Below are 26009 nucleotides of genomic sequence, written 5' to 3' on the forward strand. Positions count from 1 at the left end.
AACCTGTTGCAGATTTTTACAGTTATTATTCATGTTCAGTCTAGTTAATAAGAAACCCCATTACATTCAATGCCTGTTCCATAAACACACAGATTGACAGTTGTGCTCTTCTAACTCCAGGCTCTAAAACAATCAACTTTAAACAAGTCCCACGCATGCTCATCCTAAGCCTGGTTTTGCCCTCAGCTTTCCTCCTAAGGAGCTCCTGAATTCACATGAGCACCGACCTGAGGGACAGATAAAGCACAATTAACAAACAGCCCGAGAGTTAATTACCAATAGCTTTCAGATACTGCACCAAGCTCACTGTGTTGCACAAGGAGAGAAGCAGAGAGGTCACCACAGCCTTCCCCAGTGGCCCTGAGTATTTGTGTCTATATTTACAGAAGTTCTCTAGCAAACAGCGCACCGGCAATCACCCTACACCACTGTTTGCAGCTCTGGGTCTCCTTGATTGATGAGCTCACTTTCTCTCCTTTCCCAAAGAATAATGGCTCAAGACCTTGCAGTGAACTTAGTCTTCTTATCCCCAGAAAATTTTGTCAGCTCTAAGCAATGAGTCCTTCAAAACCTGACTGTGGTGCTGCTCTCCCAATTTTCAATTATATCCAAAGCCACAGTAATGGAAGTGAGCACAGCCAGGTCTTTTAGAAATAATTGTCTAAACCTACTTGCAGGTTAGACCAGAGATACTCTTCTCCCTAATTTAAAAAATATTTTAAAATATTAAATAAAAATAAGTTCTAACTATTTGGCAAATTTAGTACTGATAATTCTACATATTGAAAAGATGGATCCCAGTGGATACCTGAGCTCCCAGTGGTAATGATATTACACATCATCCATGCTGGAAACATAAGGAAAGCACACCCCAAAGACAGCAGGACAGTATTCCCAAGGAAATGTTCTGCACTGATGGTACTACTGCTATTATAAAGTAGAATTGGAAAAAAAAGTCTTATTGATTTTTAGAGCTGCTGTCATTTAATTTGACACATTTACTATCATTTTAGCAAATTTACACCAAATTTCAGTAAATGAGATTGCTTATTAACCAAATATCCATTTAATATATGTTAAAAATTTATGAAATTTATATTAGTAAGTTGTAAATAAATCAAAGCATTAGTGCTCTGAATTTCCTATGGAATGTTCCTGTCCCATGGGAACATGTTCCCACCCAGAGCTCACTGCTGACACAGAGCAGGCTATTGACACCAAGAGAGTCAACATAAGAAGCTCTGAATCTGTTGAGTAGGACAGCACTTCTATTTCCAATTTCTGTCTGTGAAATCATCTTTTTCACTAAAAGAGAATGCTAAATTCTATTTTTCATTGTTTTAGAATTTCAGAACTGAGATCTTCAGGGCAGTGTAAAGGAAACAGAACTTGAGTGGCAAATCAGTATAACTCCAATTTTCAATGTGGCTTTGAAAATCTAATTTTAAAATAATACTGCAAAATAATTTTATACACTTTTTGAAAACATTTTTTTAAAAACTTGTATTGCAAATACCTTGGTAAAATTCTTGCCTCTTAAAATGTGAGATCTTTATATCTGTGTTCTAAATGATCCTTACCTGATAGTTTTATAGAGTAAGAGCTACTTTCTGTATAAGCCTGGATTTTGCATTTATACTGTGAACAGTGCATCATTTAGAGCAGTGTATTTACCACAGGAGATAGTGTCCCTTCATTCTCCCCAGATGAAGCAGTGGGGAGGATTCTGTGTAACAAAAATAATGAGGCACAGAGCTGGGCAAGGACTTAGGAGAGGAGACTTCTGTTGAAAATCTGAGTCCTCAGAGCTGCTGCCTCAGGTCCCTGCTGCACTTTGATCCACAAAGCCTTTTAACTCCCAGGAGGTTTTTGGGGGTTTGTCCAGCACTGTGTGTGTCCAGCACGTCCTGCTTGCCTAGGGATCCTCTGGGATTCACAAACTGATGAATGGCCTGTCTGCAGTGAGAACTGCAGGGACATCCTGACTCTCACAAAGCCCAGAGCTGCAGGAAAAAGAGGTGGTTCCACTTTACAGTCCCTTTCATTCTACTCTGATTGAGCAGGACATGTGAGCCTCAGAGCCAAACCTTCCTTCACCCCATTTATTTTTCCTACAGATGCCAAACAGGGTCCCAGCTCCTACAAGCTGCTCCACCTTGCTCATAATGAGCCATTCTTCATTAAATTAGGCAGCTGGAATGTGCATGGATGTGACAGTGGGATGTGGTACCAGGCACCATGGGTCCTATCCTGGGTGCTGGAATTCTGACCTTAAGCCTACACTTTGAAGTCAAATTCTTTTCCCTCTGTCTCTCTAGCTTTGTGTGTCTCAAATTCTGCTAGGTGACAAAGCCAAATAATGCAAATTTTTTTTGCATCTAGGTATATATGTCTGTTCTAGAAGCTACATAGACTCAATACAGAGCAGGGAGGTGATTTGGAATTGTTCTACCTCCTTATAACTTCTTTTTGTCATGAATAAATCTTCAAATTCAGCAATGTATTTTTGTGATCAGAAAGCAGATTATCAGAAACATTATACTTTAGAAACAAATTGCAGCTAAGTTGATCAGTAATTAAAAGTTGCTGAAAACTTCTCAGTTGGACTTAGTAATGGTTTGGTTCCTCAGAAAATGTGAATAACTGATTTGTCATAGACTTGGAACTGTCATAAAGTAACAAAACAGAAGAATAAAATGCATATTAGCTTTGCTGCAGGGGCTCTGACATTTTCTACACCCAAACATATTTTTAAAGTCTGGGGAGGAGCCCATCAAGTTAGAGCAAGTATTTTACCACTTCAGCAGGAAAAGAGAAAAACAGTAATGTAATATAATGAAACACATGAGAATTCAGAATTTTCCAGATTACACAAATCTGGCACTCACAAAGTGCCTCATCACTAAAAAATGCTACATAGAATGCTGTCATTACACAGTAGAGGAGACACCATATAAATATTTGACTTGCTGAAGTAAGACTCTTCTGGGAACCATCACAATTTCCATATGAACCAGCAAGTAACCCACACAAACCACACAAAATCTCAGCCCAACAACACAAACCCCCCCTTTAAACTGACAAAACTAACAAAAATAGAAGTAAATAACAGACAGTGAAGAACCAGAACAAAAACTCTTCAAGGCTTTAATTATTCTGGGCATTGGGTTGTCCTTAGATTTTTGAAGCCAGACTGAATTTTGAAGCTCGTTAGTGTAAAATGTGGGGGTGAAGAGTCTCTATTTGTGCAGGGTCCTTTTTTTTTACCTAGCACAGTTCTGCAATGCTGAGGAAAGGAGTTTGGAAAGCACACTGGCTGTCTGTGTACTGCTGGGAGGTTCCAGTGAGTTTGTTTATAAAGCTGCTCTCCAGGAAGGCTTCTCTGGGACTGGGACATCGCTGGACTAGCTGCAGTTTACATGTAGAGGGGAAAAAAGAGAGCCATCTCCAAAGGCCTTTAAAGAGTAATTACTACACACAAAACTTTCTAAGTGCTCAGGAAGAGCTTTAGATGCAGCTCAACAGAAGCTTTTTTTTTTTTTTTTTTTTTTTTTTTGTGCAAGTGTTTCCTTTAGTAGCATCTGTTTCAAGGGATCTGAAAAGAGAGAGCAGAATTGCTTTGGGGGTTTTTGGGAAGCTCTTGTCAGAAAGCTCTCAATAGCAAAACCTCTCTTCAGCAAACTGCCAGTGGAAGAGAGATAATTGGTAGTTTTGGAGCAGAGGAAGTGGGGTATGTCTGATGCAGAATGGGGAGGCTGCAGGAAAGATGCAAAGGACAGAAGCATTGCAGGCGGTCACAAACAGGATCAGAGCACACTGGGAAGGGAAAAGAGGAAAAGATACCACAGTCTTCAAGACAGGGAGGCTGAAAGCCTGGCAGGAGTTTTGGTCCTCTGGGTGGCCAAGAAAGGCCATGTTAGTAACAGGCAGTGAGCACAGCACACCCAGCAGGCAGGCACACAGCAGGGCTGGGCTGTTCCCAAGGCAGAGCCTGGGAGCAGCACCCCTGGCATGTGAGACTGCAGGGGTGTCCAAAAGAACTGCTGGGAGCAGATCTAAACAGTGCACAAAGGGGACAAGATGACAGTGCAGAAGGTACCTTAGGTACATGTGAGATGACACAGATGCAAATTGAAAAAAATCCTTTAAATCCCTTGTGGTAAAAAATATGCCTCACTGGTGTAGTCAGGCAAGAAATCTGTGCTGAGCTTTGCCTCCTAAAAATCCCAGCCACACCTGCAGCTTGCAGGACCTGGCATCACAGCACCTATCCCTCCACAACAGAGCAAACTGAAAAAATTATGGCAATAAATACATATTGGCAGGTTAGTTTATAGGCTACTGCTTCTTTGAAAACTAACTGCGTTCTGTCATGCAAACTAAAATGGGGAAACCTACCAGTTCTAAAAGAATCTCCTCCTAATTTAAAGCTCTAGGGGACATAAACAGAATGTAACAGAACCTGCTAAGTGAAGATATACAGCACACACACATCCCCTGTATCCTCAATACTGATAGCCCCATCTGCCTGATGATTTTATCAGCAGTTGTATTTCTTCAGCTTTGTTATTCATTGCATTATCACTGCTGAATCTCACCATGGGTCTTTGTTGTGTTAAAGGTTTTAAAAAAAATAATTCCAGATTTAAAGTGTTTGTGCAATTATGCTGTGTAGCATGGAAGAGACTTGTAATTTAGATCCTTCTTGCCAAATATGTTTTCTAGCCTGCAGAGAATTTTTTATCTCATAGTCTAACTCCCTAAGGAATTTTGCCCTATCTAGACATGATTATCTTGTAGCTTGAAGCCAGCTGAACATAGCTACAGATTGTAATCACGCAAGTAAAAGATGAAAAAAAAAATTCTTCCTTCACATTTCTTCTTTTTCACAAGGAGTAGTGATATTAATAAACCAACAATAGGAAAAGGGGATGATTTTATTCTCACTTGTATCTGAAGTATCATAGTGATTGACTGATAGCAGAGTAGAAATAAAAAGTAATTTTTCAGAATTTAAAATATATGCTGAAAAACACAAATAGTAGAGATGAAAATTAAAAATGTTTCTTTGTTTTGCTCTTTCTGTTTCTAACATACCAATATATTTCTATAACTTTTTCCACATAATAGAATTCTTCACATCAAATGCTCTGGCTGTAGTGATCAGTGATCCATTATTTCAAATTGCTCTATGTGCTACTACTTCCTTCTTTTAGTTCTCTTTTAAACCAGTTTTGTCACTAGAAAGGGTAGTATCATGGGCTTTTCTCCAAAAAATCATTTTCTCACTAATCAAAGCAGGAGAAAACCTCACTGAAGTGTGTCAGGTAACAATAAAGCAATAGTAACATCACCTAAAGTTACTCTGTATAAATCACACAAGAAGAAAACCCCTCTGGCTATAGAAATAACAGAGATCAGAAAAGAGCCTGGCTTTACAAATCACTGCATCCCCAGTTACCTGGGGCACAGTGACTGTCCAAGAGCTGAGCATTAGAGCTACAGAGCTGCAGCTCTCACAGAGCTTCAGCAGATCTGACACAGCTCCAGGTACCCTGCTGTGCTCAGGGAGCCTTGGCTTGGCTTTTCCCAATGGCACTGCCAAAGATCTATCACAGAGATTTTGGAGGCAGTCACAGATCATCTTCTGTGTGCTTCTTACATCACAAGTTGGGATGGGAAGGCTAAATGGAGAGAAACACACTTTACACTGCAGAGATAGGGAAAGAAAGGCTGTGTTCCAGTAACCTTGGGTCCACAGGGAGCTCCTCAGACAGTCCTGTGCTACCAGAGCTTTGGGAAAGTGAGGCTGTTCAGAGTTACTCAATCAAGCAGACAGGTTGTAATGTAAATGAAAAAATCCAGCCCAGATTTCTGTATCAGTCAATTTGGGGGCCACTGGTTACAGAAAAAGTGAAGAGATCTGAAAGAGGCTTCAAAATGGCAGGGCTATCATGCCCTGTTGTTTCACTTAAGGGACAACCAAACATGTTTGTGTTCAAGGCTTTAGGACTGGCTTGAACAAGATTATGCAGAAGGCCCGAGCGCTCAGAAAGCCTCAGTGCCTGAGCCTTTGCTTAACTAAAAATATCTTCCTATGGATTTGTCCTCATGAAAGTAAAGAATAGCTACATGTCAGTATGAATTTTATTTTGGTTTGTCTTCTGTAGTATATTCTACCATGGGTTGAATTACTGAAATACAAAGATGCTTTCCTTTAAAATGGAAAAAAATCCCATTTTGCCCATGTTAAAATTTCAAGATACAGTTGTAGATTTTGCTGATAAATGCTAACAGTGTAGCAAAAGTGAGGAGTGAAAAAAAAGGGGATAAGGCATGAACACACATGAGATGAAAGTTAGTTGAGGTCACCAATCTTCACTGGAAACTGTCAATAAATGGTCTTTCATGGTTTGTTTTTTTTTTTAATTTCTTATCTCTATTTTCAGCTGACTTTGAAATAGCCTTACTGTATTAGAGGTTTACAACAGTGTGCACCACAGACATACAAAACAATTCACCACCACTCACGACTGCACGCTATAATTTAATGTATTTTTAATACTTCTCTAATGAATATAACACAGCTTCAGGATCCTGTGTTCCTGAGTTCCAGTTAAATTAGAGCCATTATGCACTATATGCATAACAACCTGAACCTCTGCAATGAAAAACCTGCACTTGATCTCAGAGTGCTGAGTAAAATGTAATAATTATTTGGGTAAATGAGCCATGAAACACTGTCAACTGTACTGTGTCCCAATCATAGTGCCACTTAATATTTTATTGCACTACACAAATTTAAACATTACCTCAAGATTTATTTTACTCGGTGTCATAAATGGAGAGAACCTTTGAAAAAGGGATGAATTACTGACAGTGTTACATACATACTTTGAGACAGATATCCTCATGACAGTAAAAATTAAATCTAGAAAAAGCAGACATAAGATCTTTCAGGTAAAGTAATGTAAATTATTTTAGAAATTCCTAATTCACTGTTATACAGAAGGTGGTGGCATTCTAAAAAAATATTAGTGACACCAAGAGACGTTCATTAGGAAAAAAGGAGGACTGAAGATAGCTAGTTTACAGAGAGAAAAAAAGGCAGTGATTGTATTATCTACTATCTAAATGTAATTAAATTTCAATAACTTGGAGTTCTCAGATGACACAACTGTTGTCACATCCTGAGCTAACACACAAAGTCACTCAGGGCTGGGTAAATTGGCTTCACTGGTTAATTGGCTCCTTCAGTCAGTCAGCAATGAATTCACTCCACCAATCACATACTCCAATGATTACCATAATTCTGGCAATCAGAACATGCAAGATTTTGCTTTACCTACAAGAAGTCAACATTTTGAAGAATTTAGTCTGGTCTAAACATTTAGGGGTTTTTTAAGTTCAAGAAAACCTGCTGCAGCTCAGAAAATTGCCTCCAATACGAGAAGTTTCTCTGTAGTTCTCAGCTGAGTGGGTGCTTTGTATTCTGAAATGTTAAGACCCCTAATCCCATCCCATTATCAACATAAATGTCTGACTTCAATATTAAAGACTCTGCTAAATCCATGGCTTTAACCACATCTGATAGCACTAAGTGTCTCAGATTAGCTGTGGACTCAGAACAAAACTTTGTATCTGTTTTCTTCACCTTTGAAGCTTCAAATGTGCCAACATTTAATATCACTGTGTATCACCTTATTATTATATTGACAGAGGGATATATGAGGATAATTTTATCTTTTCAACCTCAGGAATATTGTATGTGTGAAAAAAAAAAACTCTATGAGCTTTCTTCAGAACATCACATGACAGAAAAATCCTACTTTCAGAAATAGTTTTCAGGACAGTCAAGAATGCAATATAAAGACCTGTCTATGGAACGTCCTCAAACCTTTGAGATCTGAGTGATTAAAGGAAAAAAACAAGTCTGATCCAGGAGAAATTCACAGGAAAACTATTTTGAGTCAAGAAAGTGAAAACCAATAATGTTTTGAACTCCCTCTCCAAGTATATAAACATTGCTGCATCCTAACTGCTATCAGTCTATGTTAAAGGCAGACCCATGCTTCTGATTATTATTCATGCTGAACTAATTAATGAATAATTCAGCTATTCTCTAAATTTCAGAATGAACTCCTCCAAAGATTCTGAAACAGTAACACTTTTGCCCCACATATGAAACTACAGTGTAAGTATTGAATTTTACACATAAAACAAGAAAATATTTTCATTTAATATTTCATATCAAAATACATAAACCCCATGATCTCATTTGCAAGGAACTTCTACAATAGGTTTTCACTGCAGCACCTGATGTTTCCTGTAAATTAGCTTGTATTATCATTAAAAGGTAATTAGGAGCAGTTTGTGATTTCAGAATAATGTAAATTGGATTAGAGAATAGCCTGCTGTAAAATAGGGCATGAAATGAACTATAAAGAAAAATGTTTGAAATAGTTTTAGCATTTTTATTGGATTAGCTCAGTCAAACAGTGGTACAAGTAGCTCAAGAACAAAGAAAAGAGGAATTCATACCTGCATTATAAATGAAGATTGCCAGGTACCCTTGGCAGGCATTTAAGTTAGTGCACTTTTCAAATGTAAAATTTATTGTTTGATGAAAAAGTTAAATGTGTTTAGGACAGAAAGGGGTATTGCCAAGGCTTGACAGTTTCCAGGTGCCTACCTGGGCTTGGTTCTGTCTCCCTTAGAAAATAGGGAACACTTTGGAATATCAACCAACTTTAAAACACTGCAGTTCTACATTTCTAAATTAGGGTGTGGTTACATCTTGGGATTTGGATCTTGCGCCTCAGTAATTGAAATCTAAAATTGAGACCTCTGAAAGTGTGAGAATTTCTGTAACTCTATAGACAGGAAAAGAAACACATCCAATTTTTAACAAACATTTCAAGTTTGGGTTTATTTTTAAGCAGAATCCTTGCTCTGATGAACAAAGATGGAGGTGAATGATAAAATGTCCTGTACCCAGGCTAGCTCCTGTTTCTAGGGATGTGAGAGTATTGATGTGCAATGATGGTCATTGCTTAAGTGAAAACAGGTTTTTCTGGCTGGGAAAGAAAAATGAACTGATGGACAGGCTTGCAGGTAGGCCTAAAGTGACATGAAACTACTGTGATGAACTTTCAGAAACAGAAACCTTCCAAGCCAATAAATAACTTCTCAGGGTGGAAGTATTTGTGGTGATATGATTCAGAATGAGTCAGCAGCACATGAGCTTCAAAACATTTACCCTGTGGCAAGCAGGTTATCTCCTGCTTATACAGTTATCTTTAACTGGTGTGCCAGATAGAAATGGTTTTTAATACAGTAAGAGTGGGAGCAGGGTCCCCCAGAAGCCTACTATTGTGCTACTGTATTTTTATTTTAAACAGTTTTACTAATAGGTTTGTGGCTTCTGAAGCTGTAATAATGAGTTTGACAAATATCAGTGCCCTACAGAGGAGTCTACTGTCTTGTGGGAACCCCCACCAGACTGAATCACATGGATCCAGTGCCAGTAGAACACAAATATTTCAGTCAGCTCCTTCACATAGTGGTGTTGGTTCTTCTCCATAGCACACAGTTGTTTCTTCATTCTAGTTTTGTTATTTTTATATCAAAGTGCATCAAATATGTATCTGTTCTTTAATTATGGCTAATTATGATAATGGGAATGATGTGCAGAAGATTTGACATTTTTATCTGATGCCTCAAAATGTGTATGGCCAAGACCTGGGCAGCTCTGGGAATGGGTGAAGAGTGAATTTGGATAACAAGAGGGAAGAAAAACAAGTTACATTTCTATGTTCCTTGTCCATTCTAGTGCCTCAGGGTTTATGCCAGTGACCTAAAAGGTCCCAAAAATTTCTGCCATGTTGGTTGCCAAAAATATCCACCTTCAGCTTCAAAAGGTGCAGCATTTTCATGGCAAATCCCTTGCGGCAAAGACTCATAATAACCAAACACGTGGAACATCAGGCATTGCTGTTTGTGGAGTGTGAGGGGTGGGACAAGAGAAATCATTCCCTAATCCTCTGCTTTTAAGTGTGCTGTGAGCAACTGGACAAGCTCAAGGCAGTGATGAAAATGCCAATAAAACATCCTGTCCCCACTACCAAGAAGCTTCTAGATATTCAGAGTGCAAGGTGCTTTCTGTCAGACCCAGTCATACCAGGGAGATCCTCACAGGCTTTAACCACATAAAAAGCCCTTTGTAGAATTCTTTTTTCCCTTCTTTTACTATAGCTGACACTGCACAAAGCCCACCCACACAGCAGTAAGTGTATGCTCTGTGGCTCTATCCTGAATCCATGCTCCTCACTGACAGCAGCCAAGGACAGACCCCATTTAAGCTTAGGAATTGCCAAAACATTTGGTTAGTTATTGCTAGCAGAAGGCAGTAGGTGGAAGTTATTTCTTATTCCTTCTGAGATTTAGGATATAAACCTATAGGATCCAGTAGGATATATGATTGAACCTCTAGCATAAATCTACAGATGTGTCAAGATCTACTTCACTCCCTGTCCAGGTTTTCATTTCCTTTTCCCTGAAGGCAGAAAAACCTTCTAAATAAATATATTTTAGTTTTCTAGTACTGGGGTGTGATAAGGAGACTTACACAGGCACAAGCTGGATGTATAAAAGAAAGTTTTACCACAGTCTTCCTGACCAGTTTGTGGCAGTAACATCTGTAGGACAGACTGATTTGGTGCATCTCATGGAGGTCACTTCTCTAACTAAGGGATGCCCATGCCCAGTTACAGGACACACTGTTCCCAGTACAGGATCTGTCATGATTGTTGTGTCTCATTTAACAAACAAAGTTTCCCATTCTACAGGATGAGGTTTGATAATCCTTAAAATCCCAAGCTACTGCTGTAGCTTTGAGTGGAAATGATTAAATGGAAAATTGCCTTAAATGCTTCCTAGGCGAGGCAAAAGAATGATAATTAAATTCATTAAATGGAAATGCAGTTGTGATGCGCTGGCTGCTTTCTCATGGAAAAAATTACTTTGTAAATACATGAAAAATGGATTGTTTTGATGAGAAAAGATAAGAGATATTTGTTTAAATTATTTTGACTTTGGAACAAGGCTAAGAGTGACAGTGGATTACAGGAGATAAAATTCTTAAATATGTATGTAAAAACATCATGGGACAAATGATTTTTGTCTGAGTGACGTACATTACATATCAAATTAAATAGACGTGTAAATAAGACAAATATATGGGATTTGGCCAAATTACAACACTTCTGTGCTGGGTGATTGAAACCAAGCAGCTTTATTGATCCTGAGAGCTGTATACTAAGCTTAAACTGTCCTTAAATTTCCAGGGTTTGCGAAGGCAGAACAAAACAACTGATTAGTAAAAAAGCAGGTGCAACTCATTGGAATTCAGGGTAAATTTACAAATATGTGTCACACTGTGCAACATCAGGATGTAGCAGTGGCTTGATAGTGCTTATCACTCTGATAAAGCATGCAGAACAGGGAATGAGAAACAGCCTACAGTCAAAACTGCTGGGCAAGTCTGGGTGAGGAAAATGCAATGTGATTATTCAGCTAAGGCCAGCATGGATTCTGGGGTAAATATTACTATTCTTGCAAAGGTGTGTAAGGGGATCTTTCCACACCCATTATTTAGGGTTTTACAGTTCTAGAAACACAAACACCTTTGCATGTTACACTGGGCAGGATTCTGTTGGAGCTCCAGTTGCTGAAGCACTGACAGACACTGCTGTACTGTTTCCTACCCACCAGCACTGCCTTCAAAAACTCTCCCCCAGCCCTGTGGTGATGTGGGCCAGGGCATGGGTGAAGTGGTTTTGCAGTAATGCACTGCAATCAGACATAGATTTGACAAGAGGCTGGAAATATTTTTCCAGCAATAGGACTGATTAGGCATTCACAGCTAGAGCTGAAGCACTGTAGAAATGCAAATAGATTTGTTCTCTATAATGGCAGCAATTACTGCTTTGCTTCATCCTATAGCTGGATCAAAGCAGAGAGAAAAGGACTGACATTTCTGCACACTAGAATTGCTCCTTCATTCTTCCCATGCTCCCAGGGTTTTAGGTATACTGGACAAAGCAGCCAAGAATGAACTGCAAAGTAGCCTTTTAGGGGTGGAATAATGAGCTCTACAGTCTAATAGCTCTTTTACTGCTCTAATTTCTATGCCTCCATGATCTACTCCTTCATTTCATCACTTCAAAGATCAGAGAAAGATTATATTCTTAAATGAGCAAGACTGAAGTGCATTCCCTCATTGGGAGGACACAGACAAATTAACTGATACTACATCACTGAGTATGGCTTACCATGAACTACAGTAACTTCTGGGACTGGTTTTATACAGCAGCTCCAGGCAAATTTCTTTAACACTGTACTGGCTTTGTGTGGTGGGATTTTGGTGGTGAGAGGGACTAAAGGGTGGCTTAAAGGGGTGGTTGCTGTGAGAAGCTGCTGGAATCTTCTATCTCTGGTGGAGCCAATGGCTGTAGACTCCAGGACAGAGCTGCCCAAGGCTGAGCCCACTGGCACTGGGGGCAGCAGCTCTGTGATGAGGTGTTTCAGAAGGGGCACAAACGCTGCACAGATGGAGAAAGGAGTGAGGGTATGGAGAGAAACAGCCCTGCAGACACCAGGGTCAAGGAAAGGGGCAGGAGGTGCTTCAGGCACTGGAGCTGAGATTCCTCCTGAAGCCCAAGGAGAGGAAGCTGTGCCCCTGCAGCACCTGGAGGTCCATGGAGGAGCAGAGATCCACCTGCAGGACCCCAGGCAGAGCAGGTAGATCTCTGTGCCTGAGGGAGGCTGTGAGCCCATGGGAAGCTGGAGCAGGGGAAGAATGTGAGGAATCCTCCCCCTGAGGGGGAAGGAGCAGAGAGACAAGGTGGAAAGGTGTGATGAAGTGACCACCACCCCCATGCCCTGTGCCCCTGTGCAGCCATGGGGAGAAGGGAGTGAACGTGGGACTCATTAAGCTGGGGAAAAAGAGAAGAGTTTTCTTAAAATTAGTATTTTTTTCTCATTATCCTACTCTGATTTGCTTTGCAATAAGTTCAACTGATTTCCTCAAGTTGTGTCACTTTTGCTGTGACAGTAACTGGTCAGTGATCTCTCCCTGCCCTTATCTCGACCCAAGAGCTTTTCATTGCATTTTCTCTGCCCTGTCCAGCTGAGGAGGGCAGGGACAGAGCAGCTTTTCTGGGTCAGCAGGGTCAGCCCAGCACAAGAACAGTTTAGAGAGGGTCTATTTAGACCTCACTGTAAGCTGTAAGTTGCAGAAATATTTTTGCCCCTTTAATCTCATATGGACAACTGATTACTCAAAATGCTTGCCAGTAGCAGTTCTTCTATAGGTTGAACCTCAGATCATCAGATAATGCTCAAGTCACATTAGAGAAGTCCTTAACTCATGGAAAAATATTTGGGACTACTCACAAAACTTAAGAGTGCTTCAGAAATCAGTAAGCATTGTTTTATGCTGCCTGTTGGTACAGCTCCAGGTAATTCAGTTAGTAATTATTTCTGGATTTTCTTGACAAAATTTTAACATTGGTCTTGAGATCTCCACTTCCTTCAGTTTGGAGTTCTTGCTTTGTTAACTTTACATGATATGTTTCGTATTAGGTGTCAGGTGTTTTTTATGCAGCATATTATTTTTTTTTTCGTGGCGGTCTCTTGTGTACACTGGTCTATGGGAGCTGACAGAGATGTTACAGATTTACTCACACCCCCAAACTGGAGACACCACTCCCTTGGGCAGAGCAAGGGGACAATGATGGCAATGTTTGCTCTGTATCTGAGTGAGCACAGCAGAGCTGGCTGCAGGCAGGCAGTAGCACCAGCAGCCAGAGGTCAGGGGACACATTTGGATCCCACTGGCAGGCTGAGGGAACCCTGGGTGGGCAGTGCCTGTGGGATCCTGGCCATGGAACCCAGGCTGAGGGAACACTGGGATGGGCAGTGCCAGTGTGGGATCCTGGCCTGGCCATGGAACCCAGGCTGGAGAGTCCCAGCACACCGAGCCTGGATTTGCCTGGGGTGAGGCACAGCGTCCATGGGAAGGCAGGATCCTGCTGGGCCCAGATGCCAGTCTGGCACCACCATGCAATGTATTGTAAAGAGTCCCCTAGGATGGATTATTCCCAATTTTCCTGCCCTTCCCCATCTTGTTGCAACTTGAATCTGAAGAATACCTGTGCCTCGTTTGTCCTAGAAACACTGTTTGTGCCTGCTTTTGCTGATTGAAAATATCCAATCTGAAATTAATTTCAGAGAGTGTTAAAACTTCTGAAGGATAAAAAAACGGATCCAGGGGCTCCATTTACATTCACTGAAGCTTGAGTCTATTCGGTGGCACAGAAAGCAGAACTGCCTACAACACCTTGCCAGGAGAAAAAGCACAGATGAAAGGAGGAATCACAGAACTAAGGATTTTACATTTCCATTGCACTTTGATGTTCAGCTCTTGCTGCCCTCCCTCCCTGAAGCAAGCTAACACCGCTGTGTGTGACTACTCCCCTCTAAGTGCTTGAATCTGCCTCCAGGCGTTCTCCTCCCAGTCTTCCTCCATACATTTGAAAGATCCTCTGCCTCCCAGCATCTGTTCCTGAGTGATGACGGTCAGTGGGAGAACAAGGGCATCCCAATGGCAATTTTATCAACTGGAAATCATACACGAGGCTTTCAAAACGGGCCAGCAAGAGGAAATTAATAACGGGTTAGAATATAATGATCAAACAGATCAAAGAAGTATGAGAAAGCAGCTCAGAGATCTTTTTAGAGGCAGAAAACCCTGCAGGAAAGGAAGTTTGAAGGCACAGATACCTCAGCACAGCATCTTGGCACTGCACTGTTACATATTCCCTTGAGATAGCACACCTTACATAGTATCACTATGGCAAGAGAAAAGTATTCCAGCAGGGATATTTGCTGAATAATACTGCAGTGTTTCCATCCCCAACATATTAAAAACTCAGCAAAAGATAAATATTAAGTCCTTAAACAAGATTCTTATTAAACTACATAGCTTTTATCCTTTGGATTGTTCAGCTTTTAGTTTGCACCTGGATCGTGTTTCCCAGTTTTTTGTCTTAATGTGGCACTAAAAATAATTCAATATGATGCTTTTGTGCACCAAGAATATCCTCAAGAGTGGCACTATAATTAAAATATCAAAGATAAGGAGGTTTGCAAATAAGGCCAGGTTTGATAACACAGAGGTGTGGCACTCCTCTGAAATGTGCTGCCGGGCTTCAGCCATCTGTCCTGGCTGTTACCAAAGGTTTTTGTCCTTGTAACACAATGGAGCTGGTTGGTGTTCAAAAAAGACATGTAGGCACCTGAATAATTCATTTTTTCAAAACAGAAGCCACACAAGGGCCAGTAATGAGAGGAGGAAGAACACAGAGGAGAAAAAGTTTTGAACGGTGTGGCTATGGACACCTTTGTTTAGAGCCCACGAAGAGCTAACCTCAAGGTGTGGCTTTTTCTTCTCCTTGGCACAAAAGCCCTCCTGAGACTCTGTAATCAGGGAGAACATTATCTGAGAAGCTTTGTGGAACTGTTTGTCCTTCATGAAGCATCTGTGGGCAATTTTTGGGAAATGTGTTGAACTGCTACCAGTGCTCTACTGACGTGGAAGGAGCCTGCTTGGATGCTCTGCAGCTCCCAGATCAGTTTATTGGAAGAACAGCCAGGTTTAAAGAATCTACAAGAAAAACTGAGGCACAGTGGAGAGATAATGATGTTCCTTGACTACATGCATCACCACCTGCTGTCAGCCAGACTGTGCTGTGAGGGACACCAAGGGAGTGCTTGGGGACAGCAGTGACAGATGGATTCCTAATTATATAAATCTCTTGTCTTGGTGGAGTACCTGAGCAGGACCCCCTACTGCCTGCCTGAGAACAACTGCTACTGCCCTACAGTAATGTTAGTGCATTCAAGCCAGTCACTGTGCTGTTGATAGATAATTATGATTTTCAATTAAAAAAAACCAAACATATATATATATATGTGTGTGTATACATATATATGTGTATGTCATCATTGCATATAGAAGAGTTCCAAATTAACTAGAACATCCACACCACTAATGAGAGAGTTTTGTGGGGAAAGGAAGCTATTTTATGTTACTGCATGTGTCTTGGCTCACTGGGAAAATACTACAAAATTTATGTGCTTACAATTATCATTAGATCCTAATTTTTGGCAGGTTTAACTACTACCTTCTCTTCCCATTTATTTTTAAGTGAGTTGTGAGTTGGTGAATGTGCCAGTTTGATGGCCCCAAAGACAGAGAGTGTCTGTTTGCCTCTAAAGGCAATATATTTACAACATTCCCTTCCACAAAGTGCTCCCGAAAGAGCGCTTCAGTGGCACACTTGAGGGGCTAACAAGAGGATCAGTAATGTAAAACCCCCGTCATCTTGCCAAGATTACTAATGAGGCTGCAATTTGCCAGTGAGAGGTTGCAACTGTAATGGCTCTTGCAGTTTATTCCTTTTGCTAGGAGCGCATTGTAACTCCTGCAGGCTTCTGAGTCACTTCCAGTCTTCCAAGCGTTCCCACAAATGGTGTAACTTTGTTAGTGATGTCCTTAAATCGTTGTGTCACAAACTAAAGATCCAGAACTAAATCCCTACTTAGAAAACGACATGAAAACTTTTGAAAATCAGACAGATTATTAACATTCTGATAATTTTGAAGACTGGACAACAACTTTAGCTAAGAAACTCTGTTGTATCCCCAAGACATCCATAGTTTTCTAATAACTGCTCATCAGAATTGCTTCATTTATTGAATTATTCAGAACCTCAGGGTAGATCAGTGTTGGAAAACTGACAAGAAAAAGATGACGCTTATTTAGTAACTTGTAGCACACCCAGTACAAAGTCCCAGAAAAGAGAAGTGGGAGCTACAAGTGATGCTGCTGCAGACTTTTGGGAGCTGCTCTGTCGCAAGATAAACGAGAGAGCTGGCGCTGGCTCCTCCTGATCTGGAACAGGAGCACAGCTGGATCGGGATGTCCCAGACCAGACCCCCGTGTGGCCTGGTGTCCCCAGGACCGGCCTAGAGAAGCCGTGAAGAGGAGCCCCGGGCAGTTCTGAACTGCATTCAAAAGAAGTTAATGCAATTTTGCTGGCAATGAGCTCGGTGGGCTCCCCCGGCTCGGCCTGGCCTGCCTCAGCACAGCCGAACCCGGCCCGGCCCGGCCGCTGCCCCGGCTGCGGGCCCGGCCGCACGAGGGCGGAGCGCGGGCGCCGCCCGGTGGCGGCTGCGGGCACTGCGGGCCCCGGCCGCGCTGTTCGGCTGCGGGCACTGCGGCACCGAGCTCGGCCGGGCTCGGCCTGCTCCCCCTCTCGCCGTTTGTTTGTGTTTTAAAAGTAGTCGCGATGGGTTTTTTCTCCCCTCTCTGGCGCGTGGGAAGCAAAGCCGACGGCTCGGCTCTGACGGCGGAAGGAGTTAAAACTGCAGCCCCAGCCACGCGTTAAACTGCGATCAGCAGCGGGACGGGAGCGCTCAGAGTCTGAAGGGCAGCAGAAAGGAGGCTCCCGCACCGGTCTGCGGGGATCAGACACAAACGAGCCTTTGGCCGCAACTGCGGGTGTTTTGGAAAGGTGCCCAAGTGGGATTAGGGCAGGAAGGCGGATCCCGAGTATCGCAGCTACAGCGATAAGGCTTCTGGCTCCGGCGGTGCTGGCCCGTGCCAGCCTCTCTGAGGCTGCTCTCCCTCCGTGATACCCGAGATTTTGAGCCATCTGAATGTGACGGCGAAAGGCGCTTTTCAGATAGCCGCGGTTGAGCTGCAAACGCTGCAGCACAGCCCGGGCAGGGCAGGGGGCTGAGCCTTTCCCCCTGTCGCTGACACCAGTGAGCGGTCACACCCTGTGCCCTGTCAGCCAGTGCGCTGTTCCACATCTAGAGTGAGATCAAATATTCTGCTTCCTAGAAATCAAGCCCAGCTTAAAAGCCCATTTTAACATGTTTGAACGAGAAGGTCTGAGTAGAAGGGAAGTTAGATAGCTATTGTGTTATGCTTTAGCACAAACCATGGATTTCTGTATGGGCCAGACAACTTTCATAGGGAGATTACTGAAAGCTGGTTAAGTCACCCATCTCGGAAGGACTCGGAAGGCGGCACAGCCTCCCTCCTGCTGGGCTCAGAAGGGAATGAGCACTGGTTGGAAAGCAGCTGCACCTGGGTAATAATGCTGCTCCTCAGAGAGGGACACCGAGGTGCATTCAGAATGTGACCAGCAGGCTCCTGCTCCAGCTTTTGCAGTAAACCTTGTTTTTGTCAGGGGATTGGACCTAAGTTAATTCCATCCTAAATTATTTGTTGAGTGTGACAAAAGAGTGGTGAAGAGCAATCTCACTCTGTTACTCACAGGGCAAGATACTGAAACCAGCTGTATTCACACCCTGATGAACAACAGAGGGCAACTGCATGAACCACATGACATGATCTACTAGAGAAAACAACTTCAGATACGTTCCCCTCTTTCTTACTTTCATTTTAGGATACTTATTTTTCATTGAGGTTGCATAAACCCTCTCAAAATTAAATAAAAGGTGATCATTCACAGGGAACACACCTAATGTTTTCATGTGCAGTCCCACTTGGGTTAAATAAAATAGAAATCAGAATGAATCAGAATGCATCCAATGAATTTTATGAATACAGTGAAAATTATTCTGATTTATTGGAAAATCAGCTCTTTCCTTGTTTTCATCAATGAGTGGGTAGTAAGGATGGAAGAAAGGAACGTGAGAAATTAAAAAAAATATGTTTTTTTCATTTGAATTCTGAAGAATAACAACTTTTTCATACATCAACAAGGCAACAACAAGGCATTGCTGGTGCAGTCTCTGTGCCTGTATGTGACCCTAAACTCTTGTTGCCGAGGTTTTACTGTTGCTCATTGTCTTTTTGCAGATCAAGTGGTGTTTTATTTTTTTTTTGTTCTTTTTTTACCAGTGACATCATCCTGCTCAAAATTTTGAGTATGCACATATAAGAGATAAAAGCACCCATGCTCTCAATAATGGAGAGGTCAGAAAGGAGTGGCAGTTGTGGTCCTTTCACATTTCAATTTTGGTTGCTGCTAAGCTTCAGCTGGAGAGTGGTTAGCTGGGGAGAGGCCGTGTTGCAAAGAGCAAGGAAGTGCCCAATCAGTGTATTTCAGAAAGGAAAGGGATTTTTTTTGCTTTTTAAGCTAAGGAGCTGACTAAGAATTGAGATTAATTAGCATTTTGAGAGCCATCTTCATGCATAAAGTACTTGCTTCAGAAGGAAGTGAAATAATCCTAACTTTTCTTCAGAAAGACCTTTTTATTGCAGATTTCAACAAAATGTGAGGAGAAAGAAAAATATCCTGCAAGCTAAGTGTTGAGTATTGGGGGATGAAGACCAAGATAATTGAATCAGAAGAAGTGGCAGAAAAATTAAAGTAGAAAAAGTCTGAAAGAGATGGACTAAGGACAGCATATGTTCTGCTGTAAGGTTTGTTATTTACAGCAACATAGAATTTAGAGTAACTTATGTTATAGAAAGGACCAGAGAATGTCTCTAGTCAATTCCTACTCAAAGCAAGGTTCAGCTATGAGCTCAAACCAGAGTAGTTAGGGCCTTAGCCACTTAGGTTGTGAAAACCCCCAAGGATGGAGATTACACATCCAGCATCTCTGGACAATCTGTTCTGATGCTTGAGTGTCCTCATGAAGAAAAATATTTTGCTTATATCAAGTCAAACCTTTTTAAAATACAGTTTATGTCTGTCAATTCTGTCCTCTCACCATGTACTACTCTGAAGAGCCTGACTTTTCTTTCTTGGTAATCTCCCCTCAAAGCCCCTCTTACTTAGGCTAAATGAGCTCAGTTTCTTCTGTTTCTTCTTTATAGGGCAAATGTCCCAGCCCCTGGCCATTTTGGTGGCCATCCAATGAAATTGCTGCAGGTTATCATCATTGTCAAATGTATGGAATATGGAGTCAATGTAATGGAGTTCTGAGACACGCAGTATTCTAAGGAGAACTTAGGCTAGGGACACACCTTATATGGTTTATTGTCACCTTAGTAATCAGAAGAAAAGCTCTGTGTACTATTTAAATGTCATCTGCCTCTCACTGTGTAGGATCTGGTTACCTGACCAGACCAGCTTTTGTAAGTTTTGTCTCCAATGAATGCAGCATCTGTCCCAGGGCCATCATGAAAACTGCTGTGTTTACAGAACATTTCAGGCCACAACCAGTTGTGCTCAGTAAAAGACTTGTCAGATACAAAAGCACCATTTGATCAGCTGGCTCAGAAGTGGGGTATGTAAAATGGTGGTGAGTGGGAGAACAAAGCATCCTTTGAGCTGGTGTATTATGAATTTTTCAAGGTAACAGGCAGGAGATCTCAGTCACCCCCTCTCTGCCTGCTGCAATGAGCTACTTGCTGCCTGTACACTTCCCAGTGTTGCTCAGCCTTTGATCTGAGAGCAAACCTGCCAGTTTGAAGAGATGCAGGTTGCAGGTAGCTCCATGCTACTGTAGTAGAATAGCTTTTTCCTTTAAATTTTCTGCTTTCAATTTCTGTTGCACCTTTAACCACGAGACAGCTCAAAGCACTTTGCAACCAACTCACAAGTCCAAGTGCTCCTGACAGAGGGCACACAGTTGCCTGTTTTGATTCAGAAGGAAACGTGGCCTGGCTCACTACCTAGCAAAGCCATACAGGTGTTTATGGACTGGAGCAGTGCACAGCCAGGGCTGGAGATGCCTTCCCCAGATACAGGCTTGGTGTGCAGGTTTCTCATGCAGTATGGAAAAATATCTGTAAGAGGTGGAAAATGAACTAACATTGACATCAAAGTCAATGCAGCTCCCTCTGCTTTCATCTCCTCTGTAGCCTGGAATTGTTCTGGAAAGAAAGGATGTACTGAGAAAGGCAGTGGATTTCAGGATAAGGAGCCATAAGGGATGCATAATTTCCATTTCACCAGCTCTGTAAAGATGTTTTCCCTGAAAGTCATTGTGGAGACTGCAAGAGGAGATTTGCAAACTTGAGACTGCAAATGATGCTTCAGCCAAGGAAGCTTTTTTTTCACAGGTGCATGGATGATCTCTTGCCAGAGAAAGAGGAGACTGGCAATCTTTGGAAGCCACTCTGAATGTTAGTTCTTAAAGGATGCATGAACATCAGGGAAGAAGACATGAGGAGCTCTATTCAAGAGTATTCATTCCTGCAGTTAAAGCTTTGACATTCAAGGCTATTGGGAAGACATTTAAAAAAAAAAACCCCAAAAGCCAAACAAAAACCACACAAACTCTTTCTTCCAGGATAGGGTTTCTTATTGGGAAATATCTGGACTTGAGTGTTTAGCCTGTTTTGCAACAAATGGCATTTGCATGTTTTTCAGAAGAGCACATGATTTAAATTCTTTGATGGATTCCTGGAGAACCTGCTGGCTCTATCAAATACCACATTAAACATACTTTTAATTTTAGATTAATCTCCTGCTATTCCAGGTTCTGTTTGTCTCTGCAGTCCCACACCTTTGGTGTTCCCTATCATACATTTATTTCCTTTGTATGCTGAGGGGTTCTTCTGGATGATACAAATAATTACTTCCTGCTGCTTAGCACATCTGTTTATGAGAAGAAAAACTGGTTTTTGCATGATCAGCTCTGCTGCAGTAAACAATGTCAGATGCTTATTGCGAAATAGCGACAAATTCTGGCTGAACTTGCAGCAACACATGCTTGGAGGCATCAAAGTACTCTTGGAAGAACTTTCCACTCTGTGTGGGCGTCAGTGGTCTGGGAAACACTATTTTATATCACTGCCTTGATTTAATCCAGCTTTTTATCCATAATTTCACATGTCATACAAATAGGAGGTGCTTTGTAAAATACTTTATAACTTTTAGTCCTGCCAGAACTCTCTGAGTTATGGCTATGAGGAAGCCTCTTCCCTCTCTACTCCCTGTGCAGAATTCCCCAGCCCAAGTAATCACAGTGTATAATTTCAAGCTTCTCTAAATTTACACTTTACAAACCCATTTTGGATTTACCACACACTTTTGAACAAAAGTGAGAAGCAGCAACTACCCCTTGTAACTGCAGCTCTGAGCTGCAGGTGGCAACTCCAGAGACTGTAATGGAATTACCTCAGATTTGGGCTGACCAAAGAATCAAAGCTACTGCTTTGGGCAACTGAGCTGCACATTAACATGTGCAGCATGCATGCAGCATGTTCATCTGCCTTTGGAGAAATCTGGAGAGACTTAGTCTGATTTTTCAGCTGAATAATCTCTGTTGAGTTTCCTCAAGTTAATGCAAAACTGGGGCAATACTGTCTGGTAAATGAAAAAAATGCCTTTATTCACTCCAAGATGGGACATGGAAGCAGCCATAACCTCCAAAAAGGGTACCAGCACAGGCACTGTACTCTTATAACAGTTTTACTACATTCATTTCATGTTTTCTTACTAGTTTTGTCTTTATTTCCACTCATAGGCTGAATATCTAGCCTCAAAATATTGTTAGACATTATTGAAGTCAGACATCTGATGTTCAGGGGCTTTTAACACTGAGGAGGGTAAGTGGTTTATATATAATTTTTCCCTCTTTCTCCTTCAGTTAATTTCTACAGCACTAAGATATTTTAACACTTCCCCTCAGCAGCTTCTGTTTGTACCAAAAAGAAAGATGTTATTCTTGCTTGTGGGGAGGTTAAGCATTTGCTATTTACAAGTGGAGTGTGGAGGAAAGATGGACCTGGGGGTTTTTTATGTGTCACTTGATGACATGCAGTACAAAAGAGTATTTTATTAAGGAAAAAAAATTACTTGTACATGAGTTAAACCTAAATTAATACAAAAGTTATCACCTGGGAGGCAAGAGCTTAGCTGGTGCAGCAACGGATAATCCTTGTAAAGGTATTTGCTTACTTTATGTAGAGCTCTGTAACAGAGATTTTGTTTTTTGTTACCCTTAACCTGGCCCCATTTTCCCTTGCAGAAACAGCTCCAAAATCCAGAAGAATCCCATAGCACCACACAGTAAATTCAAGCCAAACAGCATTTGGCTTTGCTCTGCTGGAGCACATAGGTACAAGTGTTTCATTTCCAAGCTGTAAAGTCTATCCATAGCCCTCCAGTGAGAAAGAGCACCAGATTATAGGGCCACTACTGCTCCCTGTCAGCAGACCCCATTTGGATATTCCATTAGGCTTCTGGCAGAAAGTAATAAACACATCCAAAACCTCCCTAAACTCCCCTCTAGCCCAAAGTACTTATGGAAATAAAAAATATCCCCAGTCTTGCAGAGCTCAGTAACCACAACTCCTGCCTGCTGAGGCTTTTGGGTACGTGTCTCCTCACCTTTAGAATAATGTTTGGGCAGGTGAAACAGTGATTGAAGTGAATCTCTGACTGGACAGTTATGTCAGGATGCATCTCACTCAGGTAAACTGTGGAAAGGAAAGTCGAACTTTTCTTGTTAGTGCCGCATTTGAGCAACAGTGTTATTAATTTAGCCCAAGCTGTCCTTCTTTAGAAGGCACAGAGGGACTGCTGTAACAGTACAGTTAACAGTGAAGAAAAGAAATTCCATGTGATGGTGGAATATTTATAGCATAGACATTTCAATGGAAAATGTCTACTTTCATAGAAAGTTATGATGGAAATTCTAATCATGATCAACAAAAATATCTGTATTGGTATTTGATATTCTTGATACTCCTTTATCTCTTAAAAATTTTTACTTGTATATGTCCATGTACAGAAAGGAATAAATGGCTCTGGTTTTCAAGTAAAAATAATCTAAGATTCAGATTTTAAAAGAGAGAATTTAAAAAGTGTATGTTTATATTATATTATATTATATTATATTATATTATTTCATATTTATTATATTTATTATGTTGTATTATTATAGTCTCAGCATTTAGTAACCATATGTGGACAGCATTTGAATATTCATTTGTCGAATGGTGAGGAATGGCAAAAGAAAGGATTCTTGATTGCTTGTGAGAATCAATTATAATGACTTACTCCTTACATTTGAATTTAAATGTCAGAAGAGACTTTGTCCAAACTTCTAGTCACTGCAGTTAAACACAGATATAAAAAAGAAATACTTTGATTCTATGAGGGTTTTTTAATTAGAACTTGAATTTTGAGCACTGATTGCCATGAAGTGATCTGACATGGTTACTGTAATCCAGCATCCATGTGTTCACAGACATACTGGAATGAATCAAGCCAAACTAACCACCTGTGGCTCCAGCTGAAATAAGGAGAAGTCCTGTCTCCCCAGCCAGAGAAGGTTGTGCAAACTGAGCAGCTAATAAAAACACCAGCATCCTTCCTCCTAAAACAGGGATCATCCTGGCATGATTTTTCCTAACACCCCTATTATCAGTTATTTGCATTTCATAGCTTCCCTCAAAACAACAATTACTCTACTTTTTCTGATCCAAACCCCAATTTTATCTCAGCTTTATTCAAGCAAAATTCTCCCTGCAGCCACAAAGATAGATCAAACTTGGCCTACGCTTTCTGTAAATACATTTGTTATTTGAGTTGCACGCTCAGAGAGCTTTAAATTCCAGAAAAATCAGGCCTTGCCAAATGTAGTAGACAGGCTGGAAAAAATATGAGTGAGTGGCTGCAAACATGCTGCATTCTGAATATCGAAAATGTGGCTTTGGCATTGCAATTCGAGAGAACCCAAGTGAAACCAAATAAAAAATCACAGATAAGACCAACTTAATGATCTCAGTGCTCACATGCATAGGCATCTTGGCCCTGGCTGCCACTGAGAATGCTGAGCAAAGAAGTCCAAAGGATTTCAAGAGGGGAAAAAATGCAAATGGTTCTACACCCTCTGCCACTCAATATGTTGCTCTGATAGGTTGTAATCACAGTGTCAAGATTTTTCCAAATACTTAAGCACTCTTCCATTATCAAAATAGAAAATTTCTATTACAGACATCAATTCTGGAAGATGCATCCCAGCACAGTTTATTAAAAATAGAATCTAAGAGAAGAGAACACTATTCCTTGCAGAGGTTAATATTAGGTCCTTTTCCCTGCTTCTTCCTAAGATGTAAAAGGTTAAAAAAGACAAGAGGGGGCAGATGTTAATTTAATACTCCAGCAGCCCAGTTTTCATGCGCTCACTGGGTAGCATCAGCTCAGTGGTGCTTCAGTTTACCATGGTCATAATACACAGCTAATAATGAGGTACCTATGGAAAAATACAGCAACTCTATGCAGCAGCCCCACAGAAGCAGGGCTGGCTACACAAGTACCTGCAGAAAACCCCTGGAGTCCTGGGGTATATCAAATGGAGCACAAATCACAATGGGACTTCACAAGAGCAGCTCTGACTGCAAACCACATTGTGTTCATGGAAGCACAGTGAGCAAACCAAGAGAAGCCATTAAATCTTTTGTTGGCACCTGGAGGTGACATGTGGAATAGAGTGTTTCAGTTTGGACTGCAGGACAGGGAAAACAGAGAGGGGACAGAACCACCAAGGTAATTTGATATGAGAAGAGACAGAAGCTGAGCTCCCTCATGTAGGTGGGAGTGGAGCTAAGTGCTGTCCTCAGGTGGGTACAGAGAACATGAAGCCCCTTCTGAAGGCTGCATAGGAAAGGATGGGAGGCAAAACTTTCAAGGTGAAGCAAAGAAAATTGCAACTTTAAACACTTTGAAAGACACTTTGTAGTGAGAGTGGTTAAGACTGGAACAGATATCTCAGAGCTCTGGATGACTGCAGACATCCAGACATTGTTTCCAGCCAAAGTTATTCTCTGAGTCCATGAAACTCAAGGAATCTCCTACAGCAGAAGACTGCCTGCCCTGTGTCAGGCTGAGCCTCACAGAGACTTGGCCTGGATGGTTTTTCTCAGGAAGAAAGAACAGTCTCAGTGGTTATTCCACACTGCTCTTCAGAAGATAGGAAGCTGGAACCACTGAGAGAGAAAAGAT

The 26009-nt window shown here is 41.4% G+C and overlaps 1 protein-coding gene across 1 annotated transcript in view; it reads right to left on the reverse strand.

Annotated features, from left to right (window-relative positions):
- Positions 1–26009, reverse strand: part of SLC9A9 (solute carrier family 9 member A9) — a 173459-nt gene that overhangs the window by 135326 nt on the left and 12124 nt on the right. The window lies entirely within an intron of this gene.

This window comes from Melozone crissalis, unplaced genomic scaffold (genome assembly GCF_028551555.1).
Source record: "Melozone crissalis strain CALT ecotype California unplaced genomic scaffold, PUWL_Pcris_2 ptg000034l_1, whole genome shotgun sequence".
Taxonomy (NCBI): Eukaryota; Metazoa; Chordata; class Aves; order Passeriformes; family Passerellidae; genus Melozone; species Melozone crissalis.